Genomic DNA, 16,645 nt, shown 5'->3' with positions numbered 1-16,645 from the left:
ATAGTGTTAGGGTTAGGGTTAGGATTAGTGTTAGTGTTAGGGTTAGGGTTAGGATTTGTGTTAGGGTAAGGGTTAGGGGTAGGTTTAGGTTTAAGGTTACGATCAGTGTTAGTGTTAGTGTTAGGGTTATGGATAGCATTAGGGTTAGGGATAGATTTAGGGTTACTTTTAGTTTTAGGGTTTGAATTAGGATTAGGGATAGGGTTATGGTTAGAGTTAGTGTTAGTGTTAGTGTTAGGTTTATGGTTAACGTTAGTTTTGGGTTAGGGTTAGGTTTAGGGTTTGGGTTAGGGTTAGGGTTAGTTTTAGAATTAGGGTTAGAGAAGGTGGCATGACAGCAGCTGGAGGGCAGGAGAAGCAGCGCGGCCGGTCCTGTCCTCGCCATGAGGCCGCAGCAGGTGCCGGTGTCCAGGAAGGTATTCATTCAACGAGACTACAGCAGTGGTACACGCTGCCAGTTCCAGACCAAGTTCCCCGCGGAGCTGGAGAACCAGATTGATAGGCAGCAGTTTGAAGAGACAGTTCGAACTCTAAATAACCTTTATGCAGAAGCAGAGAAGCTTGGGGGCCAATCATATCTTGAAGGCTGTTTGGCTTGTTTAACAGCATATACCATTTTCTTATGTATGGAAACTCATTATGAGAAGGTTCTGAAGAAAGTCTCCAAGTATATTCAAGAACAGAATGAGAAGATATATGCTGCCCAAGGTCTCCTCCTAACAGACTCTATTGAGAGAGGACTTCGAGTTATTGAAATTACCATTTATGAAGACAGAGGCATGAGCAGTGGAAGATAAACCATAAAATTAAAGATCCCACATCCAGCTGGGACCCTCATCTACCCACTGGCTGATCACAAGAGTGTCCCTACCTCCTCTCCAGAGCATCATTCCTTTGTATCTGCTGCCAGAGCCATGGTGCCATTTACTCCAAGGACTAACTTTCTAAAATTCCACACCTGGAGTGACCTCTAGTCGCTCAGCATCCACTTTGTGTCTTTAAATTGTGTAGGATTCTGTAATCTTTTGATTCGTTTCTGAGAAAACACAATGAAGCATTTCACATTTTTTTTATTCCAAGTGATTATAAAATATGCAATTGGTCAGCCCAATGCAAAGTTTTATTTATTTCTTACTTGCTACCAGTACCATGAAATCTATTCATTCCTTGGGCCAATTTTCCAGGTGCCTTTAGACTTCAACGAGTTTTTATTAGTGAATGTTTGGTCTTATTCCCCCAAATTAATAAATGTCTTTTTTCCAGGTGAGGGATAGACTGTGTCTGTGGTTATGCTGATGCATTTCGCAGATTTCAAAGAACTGCCAGTTTTGCCATGATTCAAATCTTGAGATTGATTTCTGTTGTTCAGTTTTCAAACCGAAACTCATTGAAAAAATACTGTATAATGTTATTTGTTTTACTATAGCAGTTATATCTAATTAAAGCAGTATTGAATGCAATTTCCAGTTATTTTATTTGGAGCCTTTTATGTTATTATTGCATTACCTTGAATGTTGGAAAGACGTGGTATGTGTTGCTTGTTCATTACACAAATAAGTAAGCACAATAAAGTGGATGCTAAACCATCAAACACATATGTCCCTGCTGTGTCCCTGAATGTGTAATAAGCAAGTATAGTAAATATTTTAATTATAGTTTTGTTATAAATATAACTTATGAGAAAAAAATTTGATAGGCATAATACTGTATATTGCTAATTTTTACCCTACTGGCAACTTTATGATTTATAGATTCCTCATACAGCCTCTTACAGTATTCAGTGCACAGAAATCTTATAATTGGTTTCAAATAAGTTAAGTGACTTCCAAGTTAAACTCTTAAGTCTGGATCAGTACTTCTAGCTCTTCTTTTGTCTGTATGTTCCTAGTGTTTGGGTTTCTTATGCTCCTCATTCTTTTCTGGGTTTGAGAGCACTGTTTTTGGGAGAAAGTTAAGAAATATATTAGGAGAGAATGAAGCAGTTAAAAGTTTTACTTTCAGAGATATTGTAGGTGCTAATACTGGATTTAACCTTTCAGATGTAATTTCTTTTCTGGATGTGGTAGTTATTCAATAAATCCCATAGGTCTGTGTAATATTTTAATTGTATAAAACTTTGTTACTTTATAGCCTCTTATAGTGTGTCTGCCTTTTAAACCCATTGCAATAACTTTGCTGAAATATTAACACATTAGTAAAACTTTTCTTAAACAAACAAAAAAAAGAATTAGGGTTAGAGTTTGGGTTAGGGTTAGTGTTAAAGTTAGTGTTAGGATAAGAATTATGGTTTGTGTTAGAGTAAGGGTTAGGTTGAGGATTTTTGTTAGGGTTAGGATTAAAATTAGGGTTTAGGTTATGATTAGAAAGAGGGTAAGAGTGAGGCATAGGGTTAGGGTGTGGGTTAGTTTTAGGGTTAAGGGTAGTTTAGGTATAATGTTAGGGTTAGTGTTAGGGTTAGTGTTAGTGTTAGGATTAAAGTAAGGGTTAGGGATAGGGTTAGTGTTAGATTTAGGGTTAGAATTAGGGTTCAGGTTAGTGATAGGGTTAATGTTGGGGTTATGGTTAGTGTTAGGATTAGGTTAGGGTTAATGTTAGGGTAGTGTTAGGGTTAGGGTTAGGGTTTCAGTTAGTGATAGGGATAGGGTTTGGATTAGGGTTAGTGTTAGGTTAGGGTTAGCGTTAGGGTAGGGTTCGGTTAGGGTTAGGGTTATAGTTAGGTTAGGGTTAGGGTTAGGGTTGGGGACAGGGTTAGGATTTGTTTTAGTGTTAGGGTTAGTGTTATGGTTATGGTTAGGGTTAGGGTTAGGGTTCGTGTTATGGTAAGGTTTAGGGTGAGTGTTAGGTTTAATTTTAGATTTACAGTTAGAGTATGGTAAGGGTTAGGCTTAGATTTAGCTTTAAGTTTAGGGTTAGGTTTAGGACTTGTTAGTTAGTCCTTGGGTTAGGGTTAGAGTTAGGTTAATGGTTAGTGTTAAGGTTAGTTTAGGTTAGGGTTAGGGTTAGGGTGAGATGTAGAGTTAGTGTTAGTGTTAGGGTTATAGTTATGGTTATGGTTAGGGTTAGAGTTAGTGTTAGGGTTAGGGTGAGTGTCAGGTTTAGCTTTAGGGTTAGGGTTTGTGTTAGGGTTAGAGTTAGCATTAAGGTTAGTGTTAGTGTTAGTTTTAGGTTTAGGTTTAGTGTTAGGATTAGCGTTAGGGTTAGGGTTTGTGTTAGGGTTAAAATTGGGGTTATGGTTAGGTTTAAAGTAAGTGTTCTAGTTAGAATTAGTGTTACAGTTAGAGTTAATATTAGGGTTAGGGTTAGGTTTTGTGTTAGAGTTAGGGTAAGGATTAGGGTTAGGGGTAGTGTTATGTTAGGATTAGGGGTAGGGGTAGGACTAGTGTTTGGTTTAGGGTTAGTTTTAGGTTTAGGGTTAGGGATAGGATTTGTGTTAGGGTTAGGATTTGGGTTATGGTTAGTTTTAAAGTAAGTGTTCTGTTTAGAGTTAGGATTAAAGTTAGAGTTAGGGTTAGGGTTAGGGTTTGTGTTAGGGTTAGCGTAAGGATTACGGTTAGGGTTAATGTTATATTTGGGTTAGGGTTAGGGGTAGGACTAGTGATTGGTTTAGGGTTAGTGTTAGGTTTAGGGTTAGGTTTAGGATAAGGTTTAGGGTTAGTGTTAGGGTTAGGGTTAGCTTTAGAGTTAGGGTTAGGGTTGGGGTTAGAGTTAGGGTTAGGAATAGGTTAAGGTTAGGATTTGGTTTAAGTTTTGTGTTAGTGGTAGGGTTAGGATTAGTGTTATTGTGAAGGATAGTGTTAGGGTTACTTTCGGGTTAGGGTTAGGTTTATGGTTCGTGTTAGGTTTAGGGTTAGTGTTAGGTTAGTGTTATAATTAGGGTTAGGGTTCGGGTTAGGATTTGGTTTAGTGTTAGGGTTAGTTTTATGGTTAGGGTTAGGTTAGGGTTAGTGTTAGGGTTAGGGTTTGTGTTATAGTAAGGTTTAGGGTGAGCGTTTAGGTTTAGGTTTATGGTTAGGGTAAGGTTAGGCTTAGTGTTAGCTTTATGTTTAGGGTTAGGTTTAGGGTTTGTTAGGGTTAGGGTTAAGGTTAATGTCAGTTTTAGGTTTAGGGTTAGGTTTAGGATTTGTTAGTGTTTGGGTTAGGGTTTGAGGTAGGTTAATGGGTAGTATTAGGGTTAGTTTAGGTTAGGATTATGTTTAGGGTGAGGTGTAGGGTTAGTGTTAGGGTTAGGTTTATGGTTAGGGTTAGGGTTAGGGTAAATGTTAGGTTTAGGGTCAGGGTTAGGGTTAGGTTTTGAGTTAAAGTAAAAGTTAGGGTTAGGTTTAGTGTTTGGGTTAGGGTTAGTGTTAGTGTTAGGTTAGTGTTAAAATTCGAGTTAGTGTTAGGGTTAAAATTAGGGTTAGGGCTAGGGTTAGATTTAGTGTTTGGTTTTTGGTTTGGTTTAGGGTTAGTGTTATGGTTAGGGTTAGTGTTAGTTTTTATGGTTAGTGTTAGGTTTCTGTTTAGGATTAGTGTTTGGTTAGTGTTAGGATTACTATTAGGGCTAGGGTTAGGATTAGGGTTATGCTTAGGGTGAGGTTTAGTTTTAAAATTAGTGTTTGTGTTTGGGTTAGAGTTATATTAATTGTTAGTGTTAGGATTAGTTTAGGTTAAAGTTAGGTTTAGGATGAGGTGTAGGGTTAGTGTTAGGGTTATGGTTAGGGTTAGGGTAAGTGTTAGGTTTAGGGTTGGGGATAGGGTTAGGTTTGTGTTAAAGTAAGGGTTAGGGTTAGGTTTAATGTTTGGGTTAGGGTTACGGTGAGGGTTTGTGTTAGGTTTAGGGTTAGTGTTAGGTTTAAGGTTAGGGTTACGGTTAGGATTAGGGTAAGTGTTGGGGTCTGGGTAGTGTTAGGTTTAGGGTTAGGATTAGGGTAAGTGTTATGGTTAGGGTTAGGATTAGGCTTAAGGTTAGGTATACTTTTAGGTTTAGGAAAAGGTTTAGGGTTAGTGTTAGGGTTAGAGATAGGGTAAGTGTTATGATTAGGGTTAGCATTAGGGTTAGGTTTAAGTGTTAGGTTTAGGTTTAGTGTTAGTGATAGGGTTAGGGTTAGGGTTAGTGTTAGGGTTAGGGTTAGGGTAAGTTTATGCTTAGAGTTAGAGTTAGGGTTTGTGTTAGGGTTAGGGTTAGTGTTAAGTTGAGAGTTAGGTTTAAGCTTAAGGTTAGTGATAGTTTTAGGGTTAGGTTTAGGGTTAAAGTTAGGGATAGGGTTAGGGTTAGTTAAGGGTTAGAGTCAGGGTTAGGTTAGGTTTAGGGTTATGGTTTCAGGTAGGGTTTGTGTTAGGGTTAGAATTACATTTAGAGATACGGTTACATTTAGGGTTAGGATTAGGGTTAGGGTTAGTGTTAGGGTTACAGTTAGGGTTAGGATTAGTGTTAGTTTTAAGGATAGGGTTAGGGTTACATTTAGTGTTAGGTTTAGGGTTAGGGTTAGTTTCAGGGTTAGGTTTAGAGTTAGGGTTAGAGTTACAGTTAGGATTAAGCTTAGGTTTAAAATTAGTGTTAGGTTAGGTTAAGGGTTTGGGTTAGGGTTAGAGTTTGTTTTATGGATAGTGTTAGAGTTAGTTTAGGTTAGGGTTAGGTTTAGGGTAAGATTTAGGGTTAGTGTTAATGTTAGGGTTATGGTTAGGGTTAGTGTTAGGGTTAAATTTAGGGTTAGGGTTAGGATTATTGTTAGGTTTGGGGTTAGGTTTAGGGTTAGTGTTAGCATTAAAGTAAGGATTAGGGCTAGGGTTAGAGTTTGGATTAGTGTTAGGGTTAGGTTTTCTGTTAGGATTAGTGTTAGGGTTAGGGTTAGGGTTAGTGTTAGGTCTAGGGTTAGGGTTAGTGTCATGGTTAGGTTTAGAGTTAGGGTTAGAGTTACAATTAGGGTTAAGCTTAGGTTTAAAATTAGTGTTTGGGTTAGTGTTAGAGTTTGTTTTATGGATAGTGTTAGGGTTAGTTTAGGTTAGGGTTAGGTTTAGAGTAAGGTTTAGGGTTAGTGTTAATATTAGGGTTATGATTAGGGTTCGTGTTAGAGTGAAATTTAGGGTTAGGGTAAGGGTTAGTGTTAGGTTTAGGGTTAAGTTTAGGATTAGTGTTAGCATTAAAGTAAGGGTTAGGGTTAGAGTTTGGATTAGTTTTAGGGTTAGGTTTTCTGTTAGGGTTAGGGTTAGGTTTAGGGTTAGGGTTAGGCTTAGTGTTAGGTTTAAGGTTAGAGTTTGTGTTAGTGTTACTGTTAGGGTTAGTGTTAGGGTAAGGGTTAGGATTAGTGTTAGGTTTAGGTTTAGGGTTAGGGTTAGGGTTAGGTGTAGGGTTAGGTTTAAGGTTAGTGAAAAGGTTAGGTTTAGGTTTAGGGTTAGGGTTAGGATATTTTTAGGGTTAGGGTTAGTGATAGTGTTAGTGTTAGGGTTAAGGTTGGGTTTCGTGTTTGAGTTAGATTTAGGGTTAGTGTAAAGTTTAGGGTTAGGTTAAGGTTTAGGTTTAGTATTAGGGTTAGGGTTGGTTTAGTGTTAGTATTAGAGTTAGGGTTAGGTTTATATTTACTGTTAGGGTTAGGGTTAGTGTTAGGTTAAGTTTAGGTTTAAGGTGTGGTTTAGGGTTAGTTTAGTGTTAGGGTTATGGTTAGGTTTAGTGTTAGTTTTAGGGTTAGGGTTAGATTTAGTGTGAGGTTTAGTGTTAGGATTATGGTTAGTGTTAGGGTTAAAATAAAGGTTAGGGTTAGGTTTAGTTTTGGGGTTAAGGATAGGGTTTGGATTCGTATTAAGGTTAGGGTTAGGGTAGGTTTAGGGTTACGGAAATGATTAGGGTTAGGTTTCGTGTCTGGGTTAGTGTTATGGTTAGGGGTAGGATTAGTGTTAGTGCTAGGGTTTGTGTTAGTGTTAGTGTTAGGGTTAGTGCTAGGTTAACAGTCAGAATTAGGGTTAGGGTTAGTGTTAGGTGTAGGGTTAGAGTTAGGGTTAGTGATAAGGTTAGGTTTAGAATTAGGGTTAGGGTAAGTGTTAGGGTTAGGGTTAGGTTTAGGGGTAGTGATAGGGTTAGGGTTGCGGGTAGGGTTAGTGTTAGGGTTAGGGTTAGTGTTTGGGTTACGGTACATGTTAGGGTTTGGGTTAGCATTAGGGTTAGGTAAGGCTTAGAATTGGGGTTAAGTTAGGGTCAGTGTTATGGTTTGTGTGTATTTGTGTTAAGGTTAGGATTAGATTGGGGTTACAGTTACAGTTAGGGTTAGGGTTAGAGTTATTGTTAGAGTTATTATTAGGTTTAGTGTTAGTGTTAGGGTTAGGATTAGGGTTAGTGTTAGGTTTAGGGTTGGGTTTAGGGTTTGATTAAGAGTTAGGGTTAGAGTTAAGTTTCATGTTAGGGTTAGTGTTAAGGTTATGTTTAGGTTTAGGGTTAGGGTTAGGGTTAGGTTTAGTGTTATGGTTAAGGTTAAACTTTGAGATAAAATTAGTGTTTGGGTTAGGGTTAGACTTAGGTTTATGATGAGTGTTATGGTTCTTGTTAGGTGAGGGTTAGGTTTAGGGTGAGGTTTAGGTTTAGTGTCAGTGTTACGGTTATGGTTAGGTTTAGTGTTAGGTTTACAGTTAGGGTTAGGGTTATTGTTAGGTTTAGGGTTACGGTTAGGATTAGTGTTATGTGTATGGTTAGGTTTACGTTAGGGATTGGGTTAAGATTAGGATTAGGGTTAGAGATAGTGTTAGACTTAGGATTAAGTTTAGTGTTAGGGATAGGGTTAGGTTTCGTGTTTGTGTTAGGGTTAGGGTTAGTGTTAGCTTTAGGTTTAGGGTTAGGTTTAGGGTAAGTGTTAGGGTTATTGTTGGGGTTAGAGTTAGTGTTAGTATTATTGTTAGGGTTAGGTTTAGGGGTATTGTTAGAGTTAGATTTCATGTTTGGGTTAGGGTTAGGGTTAGTGCTATATTTATGTTTAGGTTTAGGTTTAGGTTTAGTGTTAGGGTTATGGTTAGTGTTAGTGTTAGGGTTAGAGTTAGCTTTAGGGTTAGTTTTTGAGTTAGGGTTAGGATTAGTGTTAGGGTTAGGTTTAGGGTAAGTGTTAAGTTTAGGGTTATGGTTATGGTTAGAGTGAGGTTTAGGTTTAGCTTTTGAGTTAGGGTTAGGATTAGTGTTAGGGTTAGGTTTAGGGTAAGTGTTAAGTTTAGGGTTATGGTTATGGTTAGAGTGAGGTTTAGGTTTAGCTTTAGGGTTAGAGTTAGGGTTAGGATTAGGGTTAGAGTTTGTGTTAGGGTTAGGTTTAGGGTTTGGGTTAGGGTTTGTGTTAGAGTTAGAGTTATGTCTAGGGTTAGGTTTATTGTTAAGGTTAGGGTTACGGTTACAGTTACAGTTAGTGTTAGGTTTAGTGTTAGGTTTAAGGTTAGGGTTAGTGTTAGGGTTAGGTTTAGGTTTAGTGTTAGTGTTTGGGTTAGGGTTAAGGTTAGTGTTAGTGTTAGGTTAAGGGTTTAGGGTTCATCTAAGGGTTAAGTTTAGGAATAGGGTTAGGGTTAGTATTAGGTTTAGGGTTAGGGTTAGGAATATTGATAGTTTTATGGATAGTTTTAGGGTTATTGTTAGGGTTAGAGTTAGGGTTAGTGTTATGCTTAGGGTTTGCATTAGGGTTAGGGTTAGTGTTAGGATTAGGGTTAGGATTAGGGTTATTGTTAGAGTAACTGTTAGGGTTAGGGTAAGTGTTAGGGTTAGTGTAAGGATTAGTGTTCGGGTTATGGTTATGGTTAGATTTAGAGTTAGGTGTAGGTTTAAGGTGAGTGTTGGATTTAGTGTTAGGGTTCAGGTTATGATGTGTTTTAGGGTTAGGGTTGTGTTAGGGTTAGTGTTAGGTTAATGGTTAGGATTAGGGTTAGGTTTAGGTTAGGGTTTGATTTAGGGTTAGGTGTAGTGTTAGGGTTGGGGTTAGTAATAGGGTTAGGTTTAGGGTTAGGGTTAGGGTTAATGTTAGGTTTAGGGTGAGGTTTAAGGTTAGTGTTAGTGTTAGGATTAAGGTTAGGTTAAGAGTTAGGGTTAGGATTAGGGTTAGTGTTAGGTTTAGTGTTAGGGTTAGAATGAGTGTTAGGGTTAAAGTAAGAGTTAGATTTAGGGTTAGTGTTTGGGTTAGGGTTAGGGTTTGTGTTAGGGTTAGAGTTAGGGTTAGAGTTAGGGTTAGGGTTAGGATGAGGGTTAGTTTTGGTGTCTGGGTTAGTGTTAGTGTTAGGGTTAGGTTTAGTGTTAGGTTTAGGGTTACGGTTTGTGATAATGTTAGTTTTAGGATTAGTGTATGGGTAACGGTTAGGATTAGGGTTAGGTTTAGGTTTAGGGTTAGGTTTAGTTTTAGGTGTAGGGTTAGGTTTAGGGTGAGTGATACAGTTAGGTTTAGGTTTACGGTTAGGATTAGTGTTGGAGTTAAGGTTAGGTTTAGGCTTAGGATTAGTGTTAGGGTTATGTTTCGTGTTTGGGTTAGGGTTAGGGTTAGTGTTAGGTTTAGTGTTAGGGTTAGATTAGGATTAGAGTTAGTGTTAGTATTAGGGTTCCGGTTAAGTTTAGGTTTATTGTTAGCATTCGTGTTAGGGTTAGGTTTAGGGTTAGGGTTAGTTTTAGAGTTAAGTGTATATTTAATGTTAGTTTTAGGATTAGTGTTAGTGTTTAGTTCATGGTTCGTGTTAGGGTTAGGGTTTTTGTTAGTATTAGGGTTAGTGTTAGTATTAAGGTTAGGGTTAGGTTAAAGGTTATTGTTAGGGTTAGGGTAAGGGTTAGAGTTCGGTTTAGGGTTAGTGTTAGGGTTAGGGTTAGGCTTAGAGTTAGTGTTAGTGTAAGTGTTGGGGTTAAGGTTAGGTTTACAGTAGTGTTAAGTTTAGGATTAGGATTAGGTTTGCATTAGGGTTAGTGTTAGGGTTAGGGTTAGTGTTATGGTCAGTGTTAGGGTTAGGTTTAGGATTAGTGTTTGGGTTAGGGTTAGTGTTTGGTTTAGTGTTAGTGTTAGGGTTAATGTTAGGGTTATAGTGAGGTTTAGAGTTAGTATTATCATTTGGGCTAGGGTTAGGTTTAGGGTTAGTATTAGTTTTAAGGTTAGTTTTAGGTTTAGGGTAGTATTTGTGTTAGGGTTAGGGTTAGGGATAGTGTTACGGTTAAGTTTAGGGTTAGTTTTATGGTTAGTGTTCGGGTTAGAATTGGGGTTAGTGTTAGGTAAGGGTTAGCATTAGGGTTAGGTTTGGGTTAGGGTTATGGATTGGGTTATGGTTTGTGTTAGGTTTAGGGTTAGGGTTAAGGTTAGATTTAAGGTTAGGGTTATGCAAAGGGTTAGGGTTAATGTTAGGGTTACGGATAGAGTTACGGTTATTGTTAGGTTTAGGGTATAGGTTTAGTGTTAGCATTATGCTTAGGGTTAGGATTAGGTTTAGGTTTAGGGTTAGGGTTAAGATTCATTTTAGGGTTAGGGTTAGGTATAGGGTAAGTGTTATGGTTAGGGTTAGAGTTACGGATAGAGTTAGTGTTAGGGTTAGGGTAATAGTTAAGTTTGGATTTAAGGTTAGGGTTGGTGTTATGTTTAGTGTTAGGGTTCAGTTAGGGTTAAAGTTAGTGTTTGGGTTTGGGTTAGTGGTTAAGGTTAGGTAAGGGTGAGAGTCAAAGTTAGATTGGGGTCAGGTTTATGTTTATGGTTAGGGTTAGGGTTAGGTTTTGGTTTAGTATTACGGTCAGGGTTAGGGTTAGAATTAGTTGCTAGTGTTAGGGTTAGGGTTTGTGTTAGGTTCAGAATTAGAGTTAGGGTTTCTGTTAAGATTAGGGTTAGCTTACTGTTAGGGTTAGGGTTTGGGTTTCATTTAGGGTTAGAATTAGGGTTAGTGTTAGTGTTAGGGTTAGAGTTAGGATTAACGTTAGTGTTAGATTTAGGGTTAGGGTTAGGGTTAGGCTTAGGGTTAGTGATAGAGTTAAGATTTTGATTAGGGTTAGTGTTAGTGTTAGGGTTAGGGTTAGGTAAGGATTATGGTTAGGGTTAGTTTAGGGTTAGGGTTATGGTTTTGGTTAGGGTTTCTGTTAGGGTTAGGATAGGTTATACTTATGCTTAGTTTTAGGGTTAGGGTTAGGGTTCATGTTCGGGTTAGTGTTAAGGTTAGGGTTAGGGTTCGGTTTAGTGTCAGGGTTAGGTTTAGTTTTAGGGTTATTGTTAGGGTTAGGGTTAGTGTTAGGTTTAGGGTTAGGGTTAGGGATAGTGACAGGTTAGTGTTACGGTTAGGATTAGTGTTAGTGTTAGAGTGTGGTTAGGTTTAGGGATTTGGTTAGTTTAAGGGTTAGGGTTAGTGTAGGCTTAGGGTTAGGGTTTGGTTAGTGATAGGGTTAAGGTTAGGGTTCGGTTTAGGTTTCATTTTAGGGTTGCAATTAGGGTTAGTGTTAAGGTTAGGGTTAGGGTTAGGTTTAGATTTAGGTTTAGTCTTAGAGTTAGGGTTAGGGATACAATTAGTGTTAGTAATAGGGTTAGCGCTAGGCTTAATGTTAGATTTAGGGTTAGGGTTAGGGTTAGAGTTACGGTAAGGGTTAATGTCAAGGTTAGGTTTAGAATTAGGATTAGGGTTAGGTTTTGTGTTAGGTTTATGGATAGGGTTATCATTATGGTTATGGTTATGGTTAGTGTTAGGATTCAGGTTAGCGTTAGGGTTAGGGTGTAGGTTAGGGTTAGGGTTAAGGTTAGGGTTAGGTTTCGGATGAGGATTAGTTTAGAGTTAGAGTTAGGGTTAGGGTTCATGTTATGATTAGGTTTAGGGTTAGTGTAAGATTTAGATTTAGGGTTAGGGTTAGAGTTATTGTTAGGGTTAGTTTTAGGGTTAGATTTAAGATTAGTGTTAGGTTTATGGTTAGTTTTAGGGTTAATTTTAGGTTTAGGGTTAGTATTATGGTTATCGTGAGTGTTACTGTTAAAGTTAGTGTTAGGGTTAGGTTTAGTTTCACTTTAGGGTTAGGGTTAGGGTTAGGATTCGTGTTAGGTTTAGGGTTAGGGTTAGGTTAAGTGTTAGTGTTAGTGTTAGGGTTAGGGTAAGAGTTAGTGTTAGTCTTAGGTTAGGGTTAGGGTTAGTATTAGGGTTAGTGATAAGTTTAGTGTTAGAGTTAGAGTGAGGTTTAGTGTTAGGGTTTGCATTAAGTTTAGGGCTAATGTTTGGGTTAGGGTTAGGGTTAGGGGTAGGTAAGGGTGAGGGTTAGGTTTAGATAATGGTCAGGGTTATGGTTTAGGTTAGGGTTTTTCTTAGGATTAGGGTTAGAGTTATGGTTAGGTTTAGGGTTAGACTTAGTGTTAGGATTAGTTTTAGGGTTAGGTTTAGTGTTAGGCTTAGGATTAGGGTTAGGGTTAGTGTTAGGGTTAGGGTTAGAGTTAGGATTATTGTTAGGATTACAGTATAGGTTTAGGGTTAGCGTTAAGGTTAGTGTTAGGGTTAGGGTTAGTGTTAGGGTTAGTGTTAGGTTTAGGGTTAGGGTTAAGGTTCGCATTAAGGTTAGGGTTAGGGTAAGTGTTATGGTTAGGGTTAGGGTTACGGATAGAGATAGTGTTAGGGTTAAGGTCAGAGTTAGGTTTATTTTTAAGTTTAGGGTTAGTGTTAGCGTTAGTGTTAGGGTTCGGTTTGGGTTAAGGTTAGTGTTTGGGTTAGGGTTACTGGTTAGGGTTATGTAAATGTGAGTGTCAGGGTAAGATTAGGGTCAGAGTTATGGTTCCGTTAGGGTTTGTGTTAGGGTTACGGTTAGAGTTAGTGTTAGGGTTAGTGTTAGGGTTAGGGTTTATTTCATTTTTTTTATATTTTTTATTGGTTGTTCAAAACATTACAAAGCTCATGATATATCATCTTTCATACATTTGACTCAATTGGGTTATGAACTCCCATTTTTACCCCAAATACAAATTGCAGAATCACATCGGTTACACACTCACATTTTCACATAATGGCATATTAGTGACTGTTGTATTCTGCTATCTTTCCTTTCCCCTACTATCCCCCCTCCCCTCCCCTCCCATCATCCCTCTCTATCTCATATGCTGTTGTTCAATTCTCTCCCTTGTTCCCCCGCCTTTCCCCTCACATCCTCTTCTATGAAATTTTGTGTAACATTGAGGTTCTCCTACCATTTCCATATGCTTTCCCTTCTCTCTCCCTTTCTCTCCCCCCACTTGTCTTTGTTTAATGTTAATTTTTTCCTCATGCTCTTCCTCTCTGTTCTGTTCTTAGTTGCTCTCTTTATATCAAAGAAGACATTTGGCATTTGTTTTTTAAGGATTGGCTAGCTTCGCTTAGCATAATCTGCTCTAATGCCATCCATTTCCCTGCAAATTCTATGATTTTGTCATTTTTATTGCTGCGTAGTACTCCATTGTGTATAGATGCCACTTTTTTTATCCATTCATCTATTGAAGGGCATCTAGGTTGGTTCCACAGTCTAGCTATTGTGAATTGTGCCGCTATGATCATTGATGTGGCAGTATCCCTATAGTACGCTCTTTTAAGATCCTCAGGGAGTAGTCTGAGGAGGGCGATACCTGGGTCAAATGGTGGATCCATTCCCAGCTTTCCCAGGTATCTCCATACTGCTTTCCAAATTGGCCTTACCAATTTGCAGTCCCACCAGCAGTGTACAAAGTGTACCCTTTTCCCCACATCCTCGCCAACATTTATTGTTGTTTGACTTCATAATGGCTGCCAATCTTACTGGAGTGAGATGGTATCTTAGGGTGGTTTTGATTTGCATTTCTCTGACTGCTAGATATGGTGAGCATTTTTTCATGTATTTGTTGATTGATTGTATGTCCTCCTCTGTGAAGTGTCTGTTCAGGTCCTTGGCCCATTTGTTGATTGGGTTATTTGTTATCTTATTGTTTAATTTTTTGAGTTCTTTGTATATTCTGGATATTAGGGCTCTATCTGAACTGTGAGGGGTAAAAATTTGTTCCCAGGATATAGGCTCTCTATTTACCTCTCATTGTTTCTCTTGCTGAGAAAAAACTTTTTAGTTTAAGTAAGTCCCATTTATTTATTCTTGTTATTAACTCTTGGGCTATGGGCGTCCTATTAAGGAATTTGGAACCCGACCCCACAGTATGTATATCGTAGCCAACTTTTTCTTCTATCAGACGCAGTGTCTCTGATTTGATATCTAGCTCCTTGATCCATTTTGAGTTAACTTTTGTGCATGGCGAGAGGAGGGGATTCAGTTTCATTTTGTTGCATATGGATTTCCAATTTTCCCAGCACCATTTGTTGAAGATGCTATCCTTCCTCCATTGCATGCTTTTAGCCCCTTTATCAAATATAAGAAAGTTGTAATTTTGTGGATTGGTTTCTGTGGCCTCTATTCTGTACCATTGGTCCACCTGCCTGTTTTGTTACCAGTACCACGCTGTTTTTGTTACTATTGCTTTGTAGTACAGTTTGAACTCTGGTATCACTATACCTCCAGATTCACACTTCCTGCTTAGAATTGCTTTTGCTATTCTGGGTCGTTTGTTTTTCCATATTAAATTCATGATTGCTTTATCTATTTCTACAAGAAATGCCATTGGGATTTTAATTGGCATCGCATTGAACCTGTAAAGAACTTTGGGTAATATCGCCATTTTGATGATGTTAGTTCTGCCTATCCATGAACAGGGTACATTTTTCCATCTTCTAAGATCTTCTTCTATCTCTCTCTTTAGGATTCTGTAGTTTTCATTGTATAAATCTTTCACCTCTTTTGTTAGGTTGATTCCCAAGTATTTTATTTTCTTTGAGGATATTGTGAATGGAGTGGTTTTCCTCATTTCCATTTCAGAAGTTTTGTTGCTGATATACAGGAATGCCTTTGATTTATGCATGTTGATTTTATATCCTGCCACTTTGCTGAATTCATTTATTAACTCTAGCAGTTTCTTTATAGACCCTTTTGGGTCTGTTAAATATATTATCATGTCATCCACAAATAGCGATAATTTAAGTTCTTCTTTTCCTATTTTTATGCCTTTAATTTCTTTTGTCTGTCTAATTGCTCTGGCTAGTATTTCAAGAACTAAATTGAATAGAAGTGGTGATAGAGGGCATCCCTGTCTTGTTCCAGATTTTAGAGGGAATGCCTTCAGGTTTTCTCCATTTAGGATGATGCTAGCCTGAGGTTTAGCATTTATAGCTTTTACAATGTTGAGGTAAGTTCCTGTTATCCCTAGTTTTTCTAGTGTTTTGAACATAAAGGATGCTGTACTTTGTCAAATGCTTTTTCTGCATCTATCGAGATGATCATATGGTTCTTGTCATTAAGTCTATTGATGTGGTGAATAGTATTTATTGATTTCCGTATATTGAACCAGCCTTGCATCCCAGGGATGAATCCTACTTGATCATGGTGCACAATTTTTTTGATATGCTTTTTGTATTTGATTCCCCAGGATTTTATTGAGAATTTTTGCATCCAAGTTCATTAGAGATATTGGTTTGTAGTTTTCTTTCTTTGAAGTGTCTTTGTCTGGTTTCAGGATCAGGGTGATGTTGGCCTCATAGAATGAATTTGGGAGAGCTCCTTCTTTTTCTATTTCTTGAAATAGCTTGAAAAGTATTGGTATTAATTCTTCTTTGAAGGTTTTGTAAAACTCCGCTGTATACCCATCCGGTCCAGGGCTTTTTTTGGTTGGTAGTCTTTTGATGGCTTCTTCAATTTCTTCCTTTGTTATTGGTCTGTTTAAATTGTGTGTGTCTTCCTGACTCAATCTGGGCAGATCGTATGACTTAAGAAATTTATCAGTATCTTCACTATCTTCTATTTTATTGGAATATAGGGTTTCAAAATACTTTCTAATTATCTTCTGTATTTCTGTAGTGTCTGTTGTGACATTGCCTTTTTCATCCCGTATGTTAGTAATTTGAGTTCTCTCTCTTCTTCTCTTCATTAGCATGGCTAAGGGTCTGTCGATCTTATTTATTTTTTCAAAGAACCAACTTTTAGTTTTTTTTCAATTTTTTCAATTTTTTTTTGTTTCAATTTCGTTGATTTCTGCTCTATTTTAATTATTTCTTGTCTTCTACTACATTTGCTGTTATTTTGCTCTTCCTTTTCTAGGTTTTTGAGGTGTAGTGTGAGTTCATTTATTTTTTGGGTTTTTTTTTTCTTTTTTTTGAGGAAAGAACTCCAAGAAATGAATTTCCCTCTTAAAACTGCTTTCATTGTGTCCCATAGATTCTGGTATGTTGTGTCTGTATTGTCATTTGTCTCTATGAATTTTTTGATTTCCTCCTTTATGTCTTCTGTAACCCATTGATCATTCAGTAACATATTGTTCATTTTCCATGTGATGTAGGATTTTTCCTTCCTTCTTTTATCATTGATTTCCAGTTTCATTCCATTATGATCAGATATGGTGCATGGTATTATCTCCACACCTTTATATTTACTGAGAATCGCCCTATGGCATAATATATGGTCTATCTTTGAGTAGGATACATGTGCTGCTGAGAAGAACGTGTATCCACTTGATGATGCTTGATATATTCTATATATGTTGGTTAAGTCTAGGTTATTGATTGCGTTATTGAGTTTTATAGTTTCTTTGTTCAGCTTTTGTCTAGAGGATCTGTCCAATGGCGAGAGCAGTGTGTTGAGGTCCCCCATAATTATTGTGTTGTGGTCTATTTGACTCTTGAACTTGAG

General features: G+C 37.8%; 1 pseudogene; it reads left to right on the top strand.

The window, feature by feature from the left end:
• The first annotated feature begins 342 nt into the window (after positions 1-342).
• On the top strand, positions 343-839 carry LOC139704033 (golgin subfamily A member 7 pseudogene; annotated as a pseudogene).
• Positions 840-16,645: the final 15,806 nt, after the last annotated feature.

The sequence above is a fragment of the Marmota flaviventris genome, unplaced genomic scaffold (genome assembly GCF_047511675.1).
Source record: "Marmota flaviventris isolate mMarFla1 unplaced genomic scaffold, mMarFla1.hap1 Scaffold_168, whole genome shotgun sequence".
Classification (NCBI taxonomy): domain Eukaryota; kingdom Metazoa; phylum Chordata; class Mammalia; order Rodentia; family Sciuridae; genus Marmota; species Marmota flaviventris.
This window is presented reverse-complemented; position numbering and strand designations above follow the sequence as displayed.